The sequence below is a fragment of the Orbicella faveolata genome, unplaced genomic scaffold (assembly GCF_042242905.1).
Source record: "Orbicella faveolata isolate gen_17 unplaced genomic scaffold, um_ofav_v1 contig_34, whole genome shotgun sequence".
NCBI lineage: Eukaryota > Metazoa > Cnidaria > Anthozoa > Scleractinia > Merulinidae > Orbicella > Orbicella faveolata.
Genome location: NW_028301563.1, coordinates 16,066,453 through 16,076,650, shown reverse-complemented (window position 1 = coordinate 16,076,650; position 10,198 = coordinate 16,066,453).

The window sequence follows — 10,198 nt, the reverse complement described above, 5'->3', positions numbered from 1 at the left end:
TTGTTCCAGAAGAAGTATCTATATGATGTCTTGTGCAGAGATACGCAGTATACAGTCAACTCTCTCGAAAGCGACCACCCTTGGTGCAAGACAAAGTGGTCGCTTACGGGAGGTGGTCGCTTATGGGAAAAATCAACGAAGTAAGCCCAATGCTGGATTGACTGATCAATTACATGAAGATATTACCTTATCAGCTAAAATTTAGCCTGCGTAGCTTGGTGGTTTAAGCAATTTTTAAGCAATTTGAGCGCGAGCACACAAAGCGGCGAAGCCGCGAAAACGAACGGCGAAGACGCGAGGAATCTCAGTTGTCTCTCTCCCAGGCTCCTTGCGGCCTCGCCGTAGGTTATCGCGGCTTCGCTGCTTTCTTAGCGCGCTCAAATTACTTAAAAAAACCGCCAAGCTACGCAGACTACGAAAATTAGACAAATAGAAACTTAAGTTGTTTGATTTTTGTTTTTCACATGCATCAATTTTCGGGAAAAGTACAATAGAGTGTTCTTTTCAATGTGTCTCTTGTTAGTTAAAATCACCTGATCGAAATCTAAACTAAACAAACCCTACATCTTCTTTGTATGTGAACTGTTATCATCTATCGTTAGTCCGGTTAGCGTTATTAAAAACTGAAGTCTTGTCACTTCTGTGTAAAGATTTTCTAACGATCATAGGTGATCATGTTGGGTGATCGCTTACCGGAAACAGAAAACAAAAGAATATGTCAAACTTCTGGCCTAAAAACTGTGTTGCGGCTATTTCGTGTTTTCTATATCTCGTGTTTTCTTTGTGTCCTTTTTTTTTCCGTATGTTAATGTATTTTTTCACTTTCTGCACGCCTTTTTTCTCGCGTCGTATGTAAATTTCGTTGCGTATAAATTTGTGTTATTCCTTCATGTTCATTTCGTGCTAGTTTATCGTCCGGTACACTTCTAACTTCTTGGTTCTCAGAACCCCGTTGCCAGCATTTTGGTAAGCCGTTCAGTTCATCGTCTGTTTTGTATTTTCCTCTTAGTTTTCTGCCGTCTTCCGTTAGTAATTTGTATTAATTCGTCTTATGTTTATCTTTAGGAATTTACCTTCCTCCTATGGAAAGTCAATAAATTTGCTGGTCAGGACTAATTGAATCTCGCTTTAAGTTGTGTTTGAAGTCGGCCCTCTGCCTCTTCATCGTAAATTCCAAAATGAGTTAGTTGGTATGGCGAACGCGACGACAGTCCTTGCCGCTCGCTCAAGTTTACGAAAGAAAACGTCGAGCTCTCTTCAAGAAGGAGCCATGCAAGAAGTTTTGCACGCCCTAGGAAAGTCGTGTGCGGGATATGTTTCGGCTATGTCTAAAGCCTGCTCACAAATTGACGCTCTCCTCGTCGACTACGCGAATCTAGCGAAAGTTAAGTCCGTTCAGGCAACTCTGGAGAAAGCGTGGAGTAATTTCCAGGAAAATGCTACACGATATAGAAGTCTCCTGGACGAAGATAGCATCGAAATTCATGAGGTTGATACGCAATACGTTACTCAAGAAACGAGAAAACTCCAGTACGACCTGAAGATCGAGGAATATACAGTCGCCGCCGCCACACATTTTAACGAACAAGTATCTCAAGACTTTGCCAATTTTGGTATGGTATCGGCAACAAGATCTCTGCGCTCCGCAAGCAGTCGTGCTTCTTCAAGGCTTAGTGAGGCAAGCGCAAGACTTCGCGACACAAGAACGGCAGCGGCCAAGGCTGCGCTAGCTGCGAAACAAACTGAACAAAAACGAAAAAGATCCATCGAGATAGAAGTGAAACGTTTAGAAATGGAAATGAACCAGAAGCAGCTTGAATTGGAGATGGTGAAGCTGGAGGCCGAAAAGGACGTCGCAGAAGCGAAAGAAAGGACTGAAGTAGCTAAGTTAGAAGCCGAATTAGCCGAGAACGAGTATTCGGAGCTTATGTTTAACGCGAATTCTTTATCACATCACACTCGCGTTCCACCAGGGTTGGCGTTTGGGATAACCTCTAACACCTCTTCATTAACAACCCCACCTACATCCGCGCAAGTCTACACGTTTCCTATCATGAACACGCAAGCTCACACGACTCCACCTGCTTCCGCGCGAGTGTACACGTCTCCACTCAAGAACACGCAAGTTTACACGCTTCCTGCTGTGTCCACGCGAGCTTATGCATTTCCAGCCCTATCCACGCGAGCCCCCACGCTTCCAGCCGTGTTCGCGCCTCCACCTGCGTCAACGCAAGTTTACACGCGCCCAGTCGTGTCAACCCGCCAACAGCGTTTCCCGCGACATTCCCGTATGTCGGTGTGTCCCAAGCCACGTCCACGCAAGTTTCCTTGGTTTCATCCTCCCCCTTGCAAGTTCCTAGATTGCCAGAGACGTCTTCGCGCGTGTCTTCATTTCCAGTTGGTCCTCCAATGTCTTCGGCTCCGGCTAATACGGCTGACCTTACCGGTACGCGTGTTGCACATAGTCATGATTCTGTGATTCCTCCTTATCTCCTGGCTACCGGTTTAAGTGCTGCAGTTCAAAGTGATAATCATACTGCTGTCCCTAGCGTTGCAGCCCCTTCACAGCGCCTTTTGCCTACTCCACAGTCTGTCAGCGGAAACCTTCTTGCTATGATCGCCTCTACCATGGAGAAAATGAATGCTGATCATGGTCTACCGGCTCTGCAAGTTGTCAAGTTCGATGGGTCCCCTGAAAACTACCCGATGTTTCGTCAGAGGTTTCATCAAATGGTGGAGTCAAAGGCCTTAGACGAACCGACGAAAATGGCCCGACTGTTGCAATTTCTCGAAGGCCCCGCTTTATTAGCCGTGCAGAGGTACGAGTCCGTTCCAGGAGGCTTAACGAAGGCACTCCGAGTTTTTCAAGATCGCTTTGATCAACCCTTTAAGATAGTACGAGCATGTGTTGACACCTTGGTGAAAGGCCCCGCCATAGCCCCTCAGGATAAACGAGGCCTGCAGCGTTACGCAGATACAGCTCAGGTTATGTACGATACCTTGGAAGCTATGAACTGTCTAGGAGAAATGAACACTGACAACCTTGAAAAAATGATTCTAAGATTACCTAAGTGGGCGGAAGCCAAATTCAGAGAACACTTGAAGAAGCTCGAACATGAAGGGCAAATCATGCCTTCCTTTAGGGACGTTGTTAACTTCTTGAACGATCGCGCTGATGTAGCAAACCATCCGTTCTTCTCAAGTTCTTCAGCCGAAACAAAGCCTCCGAGTTCCAAGAGGCATGATGCTAATCATCACAGGTTTACCACGCTGACAACCGAAGGTCAGAAGAGGGACAGCGAGAACAGTACCAGTAACCTTGCAGTCAAAACGGATCGCAAAAAGGGGGTCCAGTGTCCAATGTGTACCAGGTCTCATCCACTTTACCGCTGTGAAACGTTCAAGTTGGAGCCTGTCAATGAAAGAATCGAGTTTGTCAAGACGAAGCGAATTTGCTTCAATTGTATCAGTTCTGTTGAACATTCTGCAAGATCGTGCAAGTCTCCAACACGTTGCAAGGCACCAGAATGTGGCAGACCTCATCATACTCTGTTACATCTTTCTCGGCCCAGCCATGAAAGAAACGTTGTTCACCAAACTAATAACGTTGAAGCCGCAGAAGTTCCAGCTGTTACCCTAGATCCCCCGTATGGTCAAAACGCTACCCCAATCGTGTGTGCTACGGCAACTGTGGCGGAATCCTCCGAGATCCTATTGCAGATCATTCCCCTCAAGGTTATTGGTGACAATGGTAGGAGTATCACTACTTACGGCCTCGTAGATTCCGGCTCCGATGTGACAATGATTGACCCATCCCTTGTTGAACAGCTCGAGATTCAAGGCGAAACCAGCCAGCTCTTCCTTTCTACAGTAAATCAAAGAGAAAAAAAGGAACAAGGCGTGAGAGTAAATTTTAAAATCGCCTCAGTCATCGACCAGGATACTAGAGAGATTGCTGTACGTAACGCTTGGGCCGTGAAAGATCTAGCTATTCCACTCAAACATGTCTCGGTTCGCAAGAGAATGGGGCAATGGCCACACCTACGTCAGGTACCTTTCCCTGAAGTCGTAAGGAGCAAAGTGTCTGTCCTCATTGGCACGAATGTCCAGGACGCCTTCATACCACTCGAAGTCAGGAAAGGAGACCCAAACGAGCCTTTCGCAATAAGATCTTGCCTGGGCTGGAGTATCCTCGGTGGTTCTGCTAGCGGTAGCGATAGGCACCAGTTTAACCTCAACCAAGTTTCTTGTGAGGAGATTTCTCTGAGTCGTCAACTCGAAGACTTCTGGCGAGTTGAGTCTTATGGAACTGAGAAACAGTCTCTAAAATCAATGTCAGTGGAGGATCACAAGGCCATGAAGATTATCGAGAATACTATCTCAAAGGTCGACGGCCGTTATCAGATTGGCTTACTTTGGAAGCAGGAAGACCCTAACCTTCCTTTCAATAGGGTCGCAGCTCAAGCCAGACTTCATCATCTAAAGAGGCGTTTCTCCCGTGATCCTGACTTTGAAGCCAAGTATAGAGCGGTCATTGAGGAGTACGTTAATAAGGGTTATGCAAGAAAGATGACTCCTGAAGAGGCTACCAAGAGATCCAGAATCACGTGGTACTTACCGCATCATCCTATCTTCAACGTCAACAAGCCCAACAAATGCCGTGTGGTTTTTGACGCGGCTGCCAAATCCGACGGCACTTCCCTGAATGATCAGTTGTTCCAAGGCCCAGACCTCGCGAATAGTTTAACTGGTGTACTCATCCGCTTTCGTGAGGAAGAAATCGCATTTACAGCAGACTTAGAAGCTATGTTCCATCAGGTCAAGGTTCTCCCCAGGGATGCTGACGCCTTGAGATTTCTATGGTGGAGCGGTAGCTTGGATAACCCACCTGATGAGTACCAAATGCTTGTTCACATTTTTGGAGCAGCCTCGTGACCTTGTTGCGCCAACAGGGCAGTACGACAGACAGCAGATGATAATGAAGAGCGGTTTGGCCCGGAAGTAATCAACACGGTGCGTAGGAACTTCTACGTCGATGATGTCTTGAAGTCCGTTCCGAACGAAGAGAATGCGATCCACCTTACTGAGCAGTTGATCCAGTTAATGAAGGAAGGCGGTTTCCACCAAACGAAATTTACTAGTAACAGCCGTAAACTTCTGGCCACCCTTCCTGAGAAAGAACGAGCGAATCCTGGTTTGAATCTAGATCTTGATCAGCTACCTATTGGTCGTGCACTTGGATTACATTGGGACGCAGACTCGGATACATTCCTGTTTAAAGTCGTACCCACTAACAAACCGCCAACCAAACGTGGCATTCTTTCAACGGTCAGTTCCCTCTTCGACCCGCTTGGTTTTATGGGTCCCTTCATCCTTCCATTAAAGCTTCTACTTCAAGAACTTTGGAGAATGGGAATCCAGTGGGACGAACGTGTACCAGAACCACTGCTTACACAATGGCACAGATGGATGGAGTCTCTTCCCCTCGTCGCAAAAATCAAGATCCCGAGATGTTTTAGAAATCCTTCTCATGCCACAACCACCAACCTCCAGCTGCACTATTTTTCTGATGCTTCTAACCATGGCTATGCTGCTGTTAGCTACTTGAGACTCGTTGATGATCAAGGAAGAGTTCATTGCACTTTCGTTATGGGGAAAACGCGCAACACGCCCTTAAAGCAATGGTCCGTTCCACGTCTAGAATTACAGGCAGCTGTGGTCTCTACGCGTCTCCACGTGCTGATTCACGATGAGCTGGACCTGCCGGTTCATAGTGTCACCTTTTGGACGGACTCCCTGACAGTCCTTCAGTACATCACCAATGAGAAGAGACGTTTCAAGCCCTTTGTTGCTAACAGAGTTAATGAGATCCATGATGCTTCCGCTCCTGAGCAATGGCGACATGTGCCGACATCTCTCAATCCGGCCGATGAGGGCTCTCGAGGGATGGAAATACATTTCCTCAAACCGAACTGTCGCTGGTTGTCTGGACCTAAGTTTCTGTTGCAACCCGAAGACCAGTGGCCAGTACAGGAAATTGGTAATATTCCTGACAACGACAAAGAAATTCGAGTTGTAAGTCACGTTATGCTCATTTCACTTGGATCTGCGTTAGATCTGTTCCTAAGGCGCTACTCATCTTGGCTGCGTCTGCAAACACTCATGGCATGGCTATTACGCTTTATTGATTACATGAAGAACAAGAACGCTCTCCCCAAACCAAGAGGGATATAGGCATCGTAGAGACGCGAAACTCAACGCAGAAAATTGTCCAGTTAGTTCAACGCCAGCACTTCCCTGAAGAAGTTGGCTCTTTAAGCAGTGGACTTCAAGTCAAAGGTCATAGCAAACTTGCTAACCTCTCCTCTGTGCTGATCGAAGGAACTATTCGCGTTGGAGGAAGAATTCGTCACGCCTCGATTCCATTCGATGCCGTCCTCTTACGCCAAGCAGCGACGATCCGAGCGACTTCGAACCTCTCATTCCGAGTCATTTCTTGCTTCAGCGGAGAAACCTTGCCCTACCACCTGGGTTGTTTGTGAGTGAAGACCTCTACCGAAGGAAGCAATGGAGACAAGCTCAATTTCTAGCTGACTGCTTTTGGAAAAGGTGGATGCGAGAGTATATCCCAACGCTGCAACAACGCCACAAATGAGTTCGAGAGAAGGGCAGCTTGGCAATCGGAGACCTAGTCTTGGTCGTCGACGACAATTCCCTGCGGGGACGATGGCTCCTTGGTCGTGTTTTCAAGACTTTTCCTGGCCATGATCACCGGGTCCGCGTAGCCGAAATCAAGACAAAAAATGGTACCCTGGTCAGACCAGTCTCCAAGCTGTGCTTGCTTGAGGAAGACGTTTAAGAATCGTAACATCGAAAATGACTTTGAATTGTGTTTCAAGAACTCTGTTTTTTATAACTGTTTACGGGTTAATTATTGGAGTTATCGAGCCCACAAACACTTAAATTAGGCTAACTGCCGCATTTATTTGCTGAATGTTTAGTTAAATTCAGCCAAGCCCCCCAGGATGTTGCGGCTATTTCGTGTTTTCTATATCTCGTGTTTTCCATATTTCGTGTTTTCTTTGTGTCCTTTTTTTTCCGTATGTTAATGTATTTTTTCACATTCTGCACGCCTTTTTTCTCGCGTCGTATGTAAATTTCGTTGCGTATATATTTGTGTTATTCCTTCATGTTCATTTCGTGCTAGTTTATCGTCCGGTACACTTCTAACTTCTTGGTTCTCAGAACCCCGTTGCCAGCATTTTGGTAAGCCGTTCAGTTCATCGTCTGTTTTGTATTTTCCTCTTAGTTTTCTGCCGTCTTCCGTTAGTAATTTGTATTAATTCGTCTTATGTTTATCTTTAGGAATTTACCTTCCTCCTATGGAAAGTCAATAAATTTGCTGGTCAGGACTAATTGAATCTCGCTTTAAGTTGTGTTTGAAGTCGGCCCTCTGCCTCTTCAAACTGGTCGCGGTCGCTCAAGAAATTTGAGTAATGGTCGCTTACGAGAGAGCTCTTGAAACAATATTTGACTGAGAAACAAAACCGTTATTTACAAAGTGGTCGCTTACAGGAAGTGGTCGCTATGAGAAAGTTAACTGTATTCTAAACCAGTTTACCGTATATACTTGAAAACACTTGTCGTTACCAATGTCTTACTGGCTCTATGATCTATTTAGCGATGAGAGGAAATAATTTTCAATACTTATTCCCTAGCCTGCGAGCAGGCTCATGTTGGAGCACAGGTTTAAGTTAACTGACTCAATGCAGAGTTATACACCCACCTCGATTCAAAATATCTTCCAATTTATAGTAGTACTACCTTTATAACAATACCTTATAAGGTAGTGAATGTCGCCCGTTTGTAAAGTATGTGTCTTGCAACGATGGTGCCAAACATCTCCTGCCAACACTGTTAACAGTTGAGGGCCACTGCGCTCGCACCTTGAAATGTCAAATACGTAAAATTAAATCGAGTTAAAGCATACGCCCTATTGACATACTTGACCGCGGTGTTGGCAAGCGATTGCCTGTATGGATCTGCACACAAATACGACGCTTCCAACTGACCAAATATTGTTTCGGTTTCGCTATGCTCTGAAAGCGCATGTCGGACTATGTAAGATGTAGATGTGGTATTCGCTGAATATTCTAGATTCCGGATTACAAAGGCAAGAATGTCTTGGATTCCGTAATCTGGATTCCCTAAATAAGGCGGTGAACCTTTGAAGAGGGGGTCAAATATCCAATACAGACAAGCACAGCAATGACTGACAAGTGTCCTCTGGTAAATCTTCTCGTTACAACACACCAAAATAAGTAACGAACACTTTTCTCAATTAAACATAAAAAAAAATACAAAATAGAATTAACCCACTAAGTGGCTGGCATGTTGAATTAAGTGCAAATAAAGAAGTGGTAATTAACACTGCTTAACCTAACTAAGCCTAACTGCCTTAACCATCTATCAAAACATGAATTAGGTAGATCATTCGTGACCATGTACACCAGCACGAACGACCTCTTTTCACCAAGCCTTTCGCACAGTTTCGTGGCCTTCTCTGTAGGGGCGTCAATGCAGACCACTAGAGCACCTTCCAGTTGTCGAAGAAGTTCTTCAAACACTGCTTTCAGCAACTTCTTCGCAATTGGCTACGAATCTGCAAAAAGCGGGCCAATCAGAAACGACTACTCAGATCCAAGTAGTTCGTTGGGGGTTTCAAACAAGTATTTGTGCACCACTTCGCAGACGTTTATTTACCGATAAATTCCCGTCTGCGACGCAGGCTACGATTTCGGAGTCCGCGTTCCCTTACATGAAGCGGTGAACCTCTGCTGAAAAAGAGTACCAAAGGTCCGACACAGACAAACACAGAAATAACTGACTAGTTTCCTCTAGTAAATCTTCTCTTTAAACTATTATACACCAAAATCAGTAAACGAACACTTCTCAATTAAACAGAACTGAAAAATTAAATAGAAAATAGGAAACGTACTAAGGCCCAGTTCACGCGTAGTGCTTCTGCCGTGCCGAACTAAATTCAGGAATTAAGTTCGACAAAAGCACGGCAGAAGCACGGCGTCTGAATCAAACTTTTGAATTAAGTTCGGCAAGCAATTACTTCGACAAGCTCTGCCGTGCTACACGACTCTCGCACGACAGCGATTCAAACGTCGTGCTTCTGTAGTGCCAAACTAAATTCGTAAACTAGGGTATCTAAAAGAAAGTAATGCTGCGGCACATTCTGTTGATAGTGACATATTTAACGCAGTGATTCATCGATCTGCGCGTTCCAAGACTTACAATAACCTTTATTTCTAAAAGTAGCGTCAAATCGTGTTGCGTGACTTAAAATCTGTCCTTGTAGGCATCAACTTCATGCATGATGACGCATCGATGGCGAGGTGTGACAAGGGATCGTAAAAAAAAGCACCTAGTGATCTGATTTACTATTTGTTTGGACACGATACACATCAACCTCCCCTTCACCAGATCGCGAAAATCGAAAGATGTGGAAATTGTTGAAGCAAAAATCTAACTTATAAATTCTGTACTGGTACCGGCATTAAATGTCTCTATCTGAATGTTGACAGACTGTGTCGAGGACGCATCCATCGCGCGCGATGTGTGAAAATGCTAATAAAGCTAGAGCGTATATTCATGTTTGGAGGAAAAGGAATAAATCGCAGCATATATGAAATCAGCGTGTTCTGCGCGCGGTTTTCGTTTGTTTCGATTATTCTACAGGCTTTAGTAACGACAATTTCTCTTCATTTGAGAATTCGACCAAGGAAGCGAGACTGCTTAGAAATGACGTCCTAAGTTTAAAATTACGATGTCACAATTAATCGTCCAGATTTACAAATTTTCACATACCGCATTATGAACAAAAAGCAAGAGTTGTGAAAGTCAAGCACGATCTCCTTCACATCGCCTAGCAGGTAAATCAGAGCAAACTTTCTCACTGGAATCCACGCAAAAAAGGACGACGGGTCGACGAGTGTGACAGCTTCGTGTTGTTCGTGGCGCAATGCACTCTGGTAAAAAATTGGCGCAGTGCACTCTGGTTAAATGTAATGTAATCCGGCTGGTAAAAAGTGATGAATTCGAGAATTCGTAGCCCCTTCTATGTCGGGCCATATGTCGGGAAAATGAATCCCGTGGGATTTTAACAATAATTTTGGTTTCTTCGCTG